Source organism: Equus quagga, chromosome 19, assembly GCF_021613505.1.
Source record: "Equus quagga isolate Etosha38 chromosome 19, UCLA_HA_Equagga_1.0, whole genome shotgun sequence".
In the NCBI taxonomy this organism is placed as follows: domain Eukaryota; kingdom Metazoa; phylum Chordata; class Mammalia; order Perissodactyla; family Equidae; genus Equus; species Equus quagga.
The window spans coordinates 33641368-33653588 of record NC_060285.1 but is presented as its reverse complement, the minus strand read 5'-3'; positions in this window follow the sequence as shown (position 1 = coordinate 33653588).

Genomic DNA, 12221 nt, shown 5'->3' with positions numbered 1-12221 from the left:
ATTTCTATTGTATGAAAATCAAACGAAAGGGATGAGCATAATTTTTGCTATGAATGTGGAAAATTTCAGACGGTGGAAATGCACGTTCACAAGACAGGGGAAAGAAGGAAACATTCAACTGCTTGGTTGTAATGAAATATTCCTACAACTTAATGAAGCAAGTAGAATACTCTTTGCATCTCTTGCTACCCCTCTGGATACACGGGGATTTTGGTGACCTGTGAGTTCTTAATCATTCCCACAGAGGATTTTTAAAAAAACTCAAGATCCTAGAAGACTTACATAACTGGTATTCTTCTCCTGAGTGTAAGTCACTTTTTAGAGAAGGATATAACTCGTATAAATCTCTTGAGAAGCAAGAGGATAGCATGGAAACTTTACTTGGAGGAACTTTGATTAAAATTCTTTCTATACATTTCAAAATTTTCTTTTAACTCTAGGGTAGAGGAGTACTGATTAACTTGATTCATCAAATATTTATTGAACATGTTAAAATAGTGAACTAGTCGCTGCAGAATAATCAATGGAAAAGTTCCATTCAACAAAATTTGAGGCCACTATAATACTGAAGAACAGAAAATGTGCCATCAACAGAACAAAAATTTTGAAAAATTCCAAAAAAATAGTGTCAACGAATAAGAGGCATAAACTGCAAAAGAAGCAAAAAGATTATTTGGAGTCTCAAGAACTGCAATTTGAGAGAGAAAGATTCAAATACAAACTCAAATGTGCTCCAAGGTAGACAAAGGAGACAGAACTTTATAAGGTAAAAGACACATGCTTACAAAGGTTGTGTTGAACAGTCAATGACGGGTTCTCGCAAGGAGCGAGCTGACTTGCCAATATATGATTGGTCCTTGAGTTGTATCTAGGCAGATTGTCTGTTCTTGGAATGAGGAGATGCTCCAAGATGTGACCTCCAGTGTCAGGCAAAGTTCAAAATTTCAGTTAAGGTCCAGTGGTGGACATGGTGTATGTGCATAAGCCCAACTTTCTTACTAGCCTCCTAGCTCCATTTTAGAAACTTTCGTTCATGTTATTCCATATTGTTATTATCAACACATTTTACCCTTTTGACCAAGATCTTTCAGGAGAGAGCATTGCAGATCAACTCTTTCATAGGTATATATATATATATGCTTCATCGCCTGGAAGGCTCATTCTGGGGAAGTTTTGCCCTACGTAGGGGGGAAAGTAAGGTGCTCAATCATCAGTAAGAGTGACATAGTCAGAGGCTTTGGCTACAACTGAGCAATGAGGAGTTGGTCAGGAAATGAGTCTTAGGCATAGTCCCTATCTGGAAAAAGTATCAAGTCCGGAAGACTTTATACCAATAGACATTGATCTGTTGACTGGAGTTGCAAGATTGGTCAATCATCTCAAGTCACTGAGACATTATTACTCTAGTAGTAGAGAAAGATATGCAGCACTGAGAAATGCAAATCATTAGCAGTTTGAAGGCAGCGAAGATTGCACAAATCAGGTCAATAGTCATTAGTATAACATGGAGCAGATCTGAGTGAGTAGTAGCATATGAATTTCAAATACAAGTACACATAGCAAATCTCCAATAATAATCATAAACAATATTTGTAGCCCTGATCTCCTGCAAGCACCTATACTTGAAAGAAGTCAGCTGAAAATACAGTAGAGAACCAGAGGGTGTCATTAAAAGACGTTGGACTGGAGAGGTCTTGTGCTATTTTCATAAATTTTTTGAGGTCTAACTCAACTTCACCAGAAGAGTTAATCTAGGTGCAGCAGGAAGAGTCAGCTATGGCACAGATGTCACACTTCTGTGTAAAGACATAATCAAATGCCATTTAATTATCTTATACAACCCTCATTAGAGAATCCAGAGATTGCTATTGTTGAGCCAAGGCTTGAGCGGTAGAATTTGCCAGTTTAGCTATGGTTAGGGATAAAATTTTTATGAACAGGTCGTCATGGACAACGTCAATCCAAGGGACAAGGTCGTTGGCAATGTTAATCAATGGAGAGTAGATGGGATATAAAAGGGGAGTTGCCAAGTGTTGCTTAGACCAATGATTCTGGTTGGGTTTTTTCTCTAACAAGAGCTTGAAATGGAATATTGTGATATCCTAAAAGGTCTATTCCTGTCATACGTCAGCTGTCTAGACGTTCATAAGCCCATGGTTCCCTGTAATAATCACACACAAAGGTGTACCCAAAAAGGGGTACATAGTATGCAATGCCTTATAGGTATGCAGCAGTGGCAGCAGTCACGTGCACTTGTTATGGTCCTTGCCGTGGGGCTTGAGAGGTGTCTTCCTCTGATGATGTGTCCAGAATACCCTGTCACCAGGCTTTAGACTGTGACCAATAAGATCTTTTAAATCAGAATCTGGGAAAGGTTCTTTAATCTGTTGATGATAGGCTTGAGCATAACACATTAGAGACTTACAGTAGCTGTCATACTAGCAATGGTATAAGACAAGGGATCGGCAGAAGGTTGGATACCAATAGACATTGATCTGTTGCTGACTGTCTCATGTGGAGTTTATGTTTTCCAAAGAGGATACTGCAAACAATCGGCAAGACCAAAAGCAATACCTTAGGCCAGGGGAGCCCAGCCAATGGGTATATAACAAACCTCAAAGACAATTGACAGGAGTAGAATCTAGTATCTACAAAGGTGCAAGCACAGTTTTTCTCTCTACAATTACTCTCTCTTTTTTTTTTTTACTAAAGATAACCACAATAAAACTAATTTTTTTATATTAAAAACTTGGCCTGACTATTTATACAAGTGAAAATAAGAATACAGACTGACAGTTTCTGAATTCTGGAGGGGTCGGGTAGGTATAAAAAGCAAATGTTTCATCTTTATTCACAAAGTATGTCTTAACAAATTGTTGATAGCTTAGGAGAAAAGATTTCTACAAATTTGGAAAGACAAAACAGTAAAGCATCTTCTTAAGTTCATGTAGTCCCATGTAATTTAATATTTCTTCTGCTTGAATCCTGTTTTTCCATTGGTTTTCTCAGATTTGCCTTTGATTGATAATGATAGGAATAATGATAATTCCAACAAGTTTGAAAGCTTTTTGTTCAGGTTTGTGTGAGTTGCCCAGTGAAGTGGATGCCTTCATCACTGGAGACTGTGGAAGGTAGACCTCAAGAGGGAAATACATTTTCTAACAGTTTCCTTGCCATTGTGAGGGCATCAGCTCTGTGGTAAGGGAGGGCTTTAACTCATCTGGAAAACAAACACACAGTAACTAGAACATAATGATAACCCATGCTAAGCAGTAATTGAATGAAATCCAGCTCCAGGTGCTCAAAGGACCCAGAAGAAGGAGTTCTGAGTCCTCTCGAGACAGAAATAGTTGTTCTCAATGCACTATGGTAGATGAAGGAATGTAGAAACAAAAAATGAGGTTTTCCAGGGAGCCAAGAAGAACCAGGCTGCTGTCTTGGATTTCCCATAGCCCAGACTGTTCCTTTAACTTACAGCCATTGTTTGCCAATCTTAGTTCCTCTGATTCAGAAGCAGACTATTGTGTGTTACAAGGACATCAGGATGGCAAAAGTTGGCAATGAGCGGTCAACATTTTTCTTGTTGAAGTAGAATGGACTTCATTTATGTGTGTCATAACCTTTATTGTTTCTGTTGCTGCTGCCTTTGCATGAAAGTCAGCTAAGAAGCTTTCCTAATATTTAGTGTGAGCCTCAATTTTGGTGACAGACAACATCTTATACCAGGACATATTAGATTTTCAGGAATTTCACATAACTTCTGGAACTCTTACATACTTACAAGGATATAAAGAAGGCTTAATGTTATTTCTTATTTAACAACATTTCCCATGTAATTTAACATAGCAGATGAGCCCGGTTACTTTAGCATCCCTCTTTTTATAAGGAGTGATCTAAGGAGAGAGAACAAATCTTTTGAGATGTTTCAGGGATTCTCTGAAAAATCCCAAAGTTAGCTAGAGGTCAAAAAGACTTCATTTTGAATCTGATTTTGGAAATTTTGTCAAAAATATCAAAGAAATTTTTTAAAACAATTGCCTAAATAGGACCACAGATCATTCTGAAACAATATTTAATTATCTATTCAAGCAAAGTGACAAAAAGATCTCAAAGACAAATAGAGAAAGTTACAGAGCTACAAAACCTTAACTCTTTTAGCAGAAAAGACTCAGCTTTTCTAAAGCAGTCAAAGACCTGATAAAGACAAAACATGGAATCTTTGTTTCCCAGGCAGATTACACTGAAGGTAAGGAAACTCTGTTTATAATTTTTTATTGAGAGCAGATCAATAAACTGAGAAGACTTCATCCTTTAATAGAGAAAAAAAATTTCACATTAAATTTGTATTAAAATTCATTTTTAAACAAATTCATTTTAATCTTAGCCAGCTTGACCATGCATAAAACTCTTTTCTCAGAGGTCTTCTTCCATAAAGTTTCTATAAGTTTCTTTCTACATTTAGAATTTTTCCTTTCTTCTCACCCATAACCAGTTTTACTTTAGAACAAATTTACTTTCCTAACAAAAATATCCGTATTTTTTAAACCTTCTTTTACTGAAAACATACGTTTACTCAATAGCATAATCTTTTTAAAGTGGCGCAAAACATGTTCACTAATAGATCCAAACATTTTTTAGTTGTTCTGTGGTGAGAAGCCAAAAGTAGATAAACCTATGTTCAGTAATTAATGTCTTATTATTTTATCTCATCTGGAGATGATCCAGATATTCAATGAATTCTCCATAATTTAATTTAACTTAGCAAAACTCCAAAGTTTCAGGTTACCAAAAAGTTTTGAAGTTGTTTTTTAAGCACATGTAAGACATAATTATTGCACCTAAAATTTTTATTGCATAACATTGCTGGGGATCAAAATTGGCCACCTCAAAAGGTGTCTCTTTGGCTGGATTATTTTTAAAGACAAAAGACGCTGAAAGATACTTTGACCTTCCTCCTAACTGCCTGAAAGAATTTAACATAGAAGTCTATTCTAGGAAGGAGCTAATGCCGTAAAATAACTATGGTATAATGCAAAATAGTTATGATAGATGGAAATGCAGTAACAAGACCATTTTTATCAAAGTTCTGCCTCTTGGGTCACATTGTTTATAGATGGCCCAGCAAACACTTTTTTATCAAACATTTGCATTTCCATCACCATGTAAATTCTTTTCCTCCCCTTTGAAGTCCCAAACCACTACCTCCAACATCCTCCTTTGTCTTTAGCTAAAGATGGTATTTAAGGTGGTGGCTTCAGCCATTCTGGTGAGTTCCTCAGTTTTGCTGGGTTTCTCCCATGTATACCTGTTATTAAACTTTGATTTTCTCCTACTATTATATTTCATGTCAATTTAATTCTTAGACCAGCCAGAAGGACCTAGAGGGTAGAGGAATTGCCTGGCTTCCCTACAACATGTAGGTAACTCATTTGTTCTTAACAATCATACTTAGATTATTCATGAAAATTTTGTGAGGCATTAAAGCAGTTACCCATTATCTTAAGTTATTATTTTTGCTGACAAATCATATAACAAAGATAACATGAGTGTATTTAATTAATAACCCAGTATAAAAGTTGCATTATATCCAATGCAGATAACTCTAAGGGCATGCCTATTTTAATTAAACCAACAAAATTAATCAAACTTTTATTTACCAAAGATTACTTTATATTGTATTCACTTAAAAACATTTGGTTCAGTTTTTATTATATTTAGAAATAATTTATATAAAAGCTTACTTCAAGTTAAATAGAACTCTTTAGAAATAAGTTTTGATAACACCATCCAGAGGTAGAATATTTATTTGTTTATTTATTTAAAAAATTTCAGCTCTGAATCAGGTGCAATACAAAACTTACCAATTTATAAATAATTGTATCTCTAGCAGATGTAACAAGTTCAAGTGAAAGACTTTTGATATTTATTTTTGCTTGAGACAAAGAGGCTATGAATTAGACTTTGGATGAGAGACCCTCCCTAGCAGCCTGTCTTCAAAACCAAACACTTCTCTCTGTCTCTTTTTTAATTTTTACCTTCAGGCTTTACTGATTGAGCCAGCCAGGTTTATTCTCAAGCTAGTGTGGGCTGTTATCTGCTAAGGTGTTTACATTCTAAAGACATGGTAAAACTTACAGCTTCAAAGGATGGAGGAAAAAATGCAAGCTTTTCTATTCCCTAGGAGTTTTTGGGTAATTGCAATTTAAAACTTTAGCCTTAGGAATTGAATGTGGGTGGAGGAGGAGCAAAGGCAGTGACAGTAGTGTCAGCTGACTTTTCCAGCTTTGCAAGCCTTTGAGGGAGGTCTGAATTGGCCCCAGTGAGTTTAGAATTAACAGAAATTGTTTTGATGTTTCATTTAGAGGCCTCGAGGTACCAATTGAAATGAGTTTCACATTCAATTTATTTGATATGATGACTCTTTTATTTTCCCCCACTTGAGCACACAAGTAAACTAACTTAGAAATTTCAAAGGAGCTCCATTTAGGCCATTAAAGTCTTAAATCATCCTGAGTCATGTGAGTCCAGAGGGACAAAAATCTCCATGCAGAAGGTCCAAATTCTTTAAACCTAACACCAGCAGAAGTCCCAGAAGGCAGGCTGCCCTTCAGCATTCCCCTTAGAAAATGGACTTCTCTTTTATAAGTATTTACAAAAAAAACAAAGGCCCAACAAACCAATGAAACAAAAGGAAGTTCCTTAAGAAAGCTGACAATGAAAGAACAGCCAGACCAGTATCAAAGGACACCCAAATAAAGAATACTAACCTCAACTGAGGATGGGTGGTTTGGGCCCAGGATGACTTACCACCAAGACTCAGAGCCATCAGGAGGAAGCAGAATGCAAAATACTCTTTTCAGGCACCTTGCTTGTAGTAGTGGCACTGGAATCAGAGGTCAATCACACTAGATCCCACTTCTGAAACCATATAATGTCAATTAATAAGTGGCATAAACTGCAAAGGGAGAAAAAAGTTTATTACAGGTCTCAACAATTGTGATTTGCGAGACACAGATTCAAGTAGAAACTCAAATATGCTCCAAAGTAGACAAAGGAGACAGGGATTTATAAAGGCAAAGGAAACAGGCTTACACAGATTCTGTTGAACAGTCAGTGATGGGTTCTGGCAAGGAGGGAGCTGACTTGCCAGTATATGATTGGTCCTTGAGTTACATGTAGGCAGATTGCCTGTTCTTGGAATGAGAGGATGCTCCAAGATGTGCCGTCCTGTGTCAGGCAAAGTTTAAAAGTTCAGTTAACATCTAGTGGTGGATGTGGTGTACATGCACAAGCCCCTCTTTCTTAATGGCTTCACAACTCCATTTTAGAAGCCTTGATTCATAGTACTCCATTTCGTTATTGTCATCCACAATAGCTAGTAGGATTGGATAAATACTTAGAACAGAGAAACTTGCCGTTGAATACACCAGGAGTAAGCAGGGCATTTCACCCAAAGGAGTTCCAGATATGCTCCAGATAAGTTCAGTATCAACAAACACCAATTGCAGAAATAGTAAATCATTAAAGTGTTCATTAAAGAACTCTGTTCTGAACAATTGTCCTTCTCCTCTTTTGTGTATCGGTTTAGTTGATTTCAAACCTACTTGTTTATTACTTAAGTGAAGTTTTTTTCCCACTTGTTTATGGCTTAAATAAAGTTGTTTTAATCTAGGAGTAAAGTTAGCTGTGTTAGGATGTCATGATCTGCCCTCTGTGGTTGTTGATAAGCATTCAACAGCTCAGCTGATGATAGCCACTGCTTATGATAGCAACACGTGGAGAAGCCACTATGGCTACAGGATATTTAGCCTTTAAATACCAAGAGTTTGTGAGGGCTTACCAAGAGTTTTCAGTCTGGGCAAGGCAACTCTTTGCTGACCTAGATAGCTTTCTGGAGACACTTGGGACATTAGCTCCTGCCAAGAAAAGGAGGCCACTCTTTTACTGGCAGTGGTGAAAGCCATGTAAAGGCCTCGTAAAGAAGATCATCCTGCACATGAACACTGATGCTGTCATTCCTTAGAAATGTGCTCTAGTAACAAGGGACTTTTATTTTCACTGGCAGCTGGATGTCAGCTCTTGGTTGGCCAAGCTGTCTCTCCTGAGAACTAACCTTGTAGGAAAGGTACACCTCAACTAAATTTGGGCTTTATTTCTTTCATCTCCCCTTGTTTGGAGCAATAGTGGGATTAATTTACCATTGGTTTGGAGTATGTTATTTCCTTATAGGCTTATTAAGAGATATTATCCTGCATACTATTGGCTTGGGAAATTTTATAATTCCTGTAGTGAACTTGTGTTAGATAAGTTGTTGGCAAAGACAATCTCAGTCTCTGAGTATATTTTGTCACCCTCAAAACAAGACATCCTCTTTACTGCCATGAAAATAGAATGCTATTTATAAGCTATACATGATAGAGCCATGTGGCTCCGGCTCCTTCTAGCAGTGGTTCTCAACCACAGTGCCACATTAGGATTAGATGAAGAGCCTTTACAAAGTACTAATTCTCAGGCTGCACTCTCCAAATATTTCTGATTCAATTGGTCTTCACAGGACCCAGAAGTCAGTATTTTTATTTATCTATTCATTTATTTACTTATTTTTGCTGAGGGAGATTTGCCCTGAGCTGACATCTGTGCCAATCTTCCCCATTTTGTATGCAGGTCACCTCCACAGCATGGCAGCTGACAAGTGGTATAGATCCATGTCTGGCAATTGAACCTGGACTGCTGTATTGGAGCACACCAAACTTAACCATTAGGCCACAGGGCTGGCTCCCAGAAGTCAGTAGTTTTAATAAAACTTCCCAGGTAGAAGTTTTTCACTGTTTGATCACTGGTGAATATCCAGCATCTAGAATAGTTTCTAACACATAGTGGGAACTCAATAAATGTTTTCCAAGTGAATGAATAAATGAATGAGAATCAGATTTTCCTCAGGGAAAGTATCAATATCTAGATAGTTGTATGTAATTGAAAGATAAGGCCATAGTTCTGGAGGAAAAAAATCAAGTGATCCTAGAGTTTTATACATGATTGCATTATCAATAAAATGTGAAGAAAAATAAGCATGTTTTGAAATATGCATACACAATTTATTACCAAAGCAAACTATATGAAAACATGACTCTAGGTTGTGTGACAAGCAACAAGAAATCCAGGAAACAGAGTACGGGATATAAGAAGTAGCATTTGAGTACAGCACAAACATAGCAAATAAAATCTGAAATAATTAAGAGACCCTGTAGATCGTGCCACTTGGAAGATTGTCATTACTGCAGGAAATTCCATTAAGGTAACAGTTCCTTTATTTAATCTTCAGTCTCACTATTTGTTTCATAAGGAATCATTTTATAAATAAATTTTAAATGCTGTTTATTGCATTTGAGTTCTTTAATCAAATCAAGCCATTAATACTTAGTAAAATTACCAAATAAAATATAGTTTGGTCTTTAGACTAGAAACCTGGTTTGTGGCACAGAGCTCCTAAAACACTTGGAATTTCCTGAGCGGTGGGAGCATTTTGTGTTATTCATAAGGAGCCCCACTTGATCACGCTTGAGTTTACGCTGAAGAGGAGACTTAGAATGGGGTTCCTAGGAAGCCTGGGCATGGTGCTGCTCACCAGAAAGACCACGTGATTACAGAGCTGGAGGTTTCAGCCCCACGTACCAAACTCCAGGAAGAGAGTGAGAGGGGCTAGAGATTAAGCTCTATAAAAACTCTTGAACAATGATATTTGATGAGCTTCCAAATTAGTGAAAACATTCACTTACTGGCAGCGGGGTGCACTCCAACTCCGCAGGGAAAAAAGGTCCTGTACTCGAGACCTTCCAGGCCTTGCCCCATGTACCTCTTCATCTGGCTGTTCATCTGTATCCTTTATAATAGACCAGTAAATGTAGTGAAAATTGTCTTTGTGAGTTCTGAGAGTCTTCCAGCAAACTATCAAACCTTAGGAAGGAGTTCTGGGAAACCCCAATTTATAGTGGATTTATTACGTCAGTCAGAAGTATGACTGGCATCTGAAGTGGGGAGCAGAACACGGGACTAAGCTCTTAAATTTTGGGGTCTGCACTAACTCTGGGCATTTAGTGTCAGAACTGAAGTGAATTCCTGAACACCCAGTTGGCATCAGGAGAATCAAGAGTATTGGTTGTTGGTTTGGAACAATAACCTTAAAAAGTTTAAAATAAGGAAAGTGGGATATTAAAAGAAGAATGGAGTATTAGCAAAGCAATGGTATCAATGGTAATAATAGCATCATATTTTATATTAGGAAGTTAACACATACTAATTAAAATTGATTCATCATAGAATAGGGTATAAGTACAGTATTTAAAATCACAAACACTACCACCAGAAAACAAAATATAAAAATCACCATATCTTGGGGGCGAGCCTTTTGGTGTAGTGGTTAAGTTCCTGTGCTCTGCTTTGGCAGCCCCAGGGTTCACAGGTTTGGATCCCAGGCACACACCTCCATGCCACTCATCAGGCCATGCTGCGGTGGTGTCCCACATACAAAATAGAGGAAGACTGGCACAGCTGTTAGATCAGGGCCAATCTTCCTCACCAAAAATATATAAATAAATAACTATCTCCTGAAGTTGTGGTGGGAAGGGTGGTGAAAGTGTACCCATTGCTCGGTTTTCATAGTGGGCAGCCAATAGATACAAAAAGTTGAAACAATAAATAGAAGGGTAACATTTAAAGTTATACGAGTAGCTATTAAAATAACAAAAGCAGGGGTCTGCCCAGTGGCATAGAGGTTCAGTTTGCACGCCCCACTTTGGTGGCCGGGAGTTTATGGGTTCAGATCCCTGAGCATGGACCTACGCACCACTCATCAAGCCATACTGTGGCAGCGTCCCACATACAGAGTAGAGGAAGATTTGCACACATGTTAGCTCAGAGCCAGTTTTCCTCCAAAAAAACCAAAAAAGCACAAACTATCTTCTTGTTAAAAGTAATAATCTCCTTGGAGTTGCATGATCAGATTAGTTTTTGTTCAATATTATTATGTCCTATTATAATTTTTTTGCATCTATCATGTCTATAATTTAGATGTTTTATTTGAAATATCCTATGAACTGCAAAAGAAAGTACCATTATCTATAATAAGAGACAATCCAGAGGAACATCTAATTATTAATATTTTATGATTATGCTCTATAAAATGCACACATTTGAAAATAAAAGAATAGCCCTGTGTGTTTTTTAAAATTTTGTTACACCATATATGCAGCACATTTTACCCCTATTATGCATTGTAGAGTTCTCTGTTTACTTATTGTGAAAGTAATACCTACCTATTTTAAGTTCACAGGTAGATATTTTGACCTACCTTTTTCAAATACGTTGAGGCAGATAAAATTGATTAAAACCTTTCTTTCAGATTCTGTTCTGACTCACCCACACAACTGTTTTCATTGGATTACAGAATTATTCATAGAATATTATGTAGCATAATGCCATTAATTCTTGAACTATTTCCCTTTTATAATTTATTTCTTTGCATTTAAAGAGGGTTTCTACATTTTGTGAATGCCTTAAAATTGTAGTTTTAAGAAAGTTACAGTGTGTAATTAAATTAATCAAGGGCTATCAATTTGGTAGAGTGAGTTTCTGGGTAAGAGAGCTTGAAAAACTACTTAGAACTTGATTAATTTTGATTTATAATGTATCTCTATCAAATGGAGTAGCTAAAGCATGAACTGTTGACTAAAATGTGAGAGATTTAGGGGAACACAGTTGGAAAGTGCTTTGAAAAGCACAATGTGTTCCCTTTTACATTTACACGTCCACACTGGAGCTTGCTCTGCGAAATCTGTTTACGTTGGCACCTGCATTCACAATGCAGCTTCCCTTTCATGAGCTCTAATGGGCAGGTAGTCGGGGACAAGCAAACTCATCCCAATGCAAATGGATGAGGATGTTCTCTCTTGGATTCAGAAAATGCTCTTCTACAAAAGACTTTTTGAAAGTATGAGAATTATGTGTCTGAAAAAAAGTAAATTTATGAATAAATTACAATGGAAGTAATTATGCACATAAATGATTGGAGTGGTTTTACTTATAAGCTGTTAGATTGCTTCTCAGTGGTAATAGCTCACTAATCCGAGAAGGCTATGTATTTATCAAATACATTTCTTTAATCTGCTGTTTTCTTCAGTAAATTGCAGAAGTGTTATAGATTCCCTTTGTGTCTTAATCAACAT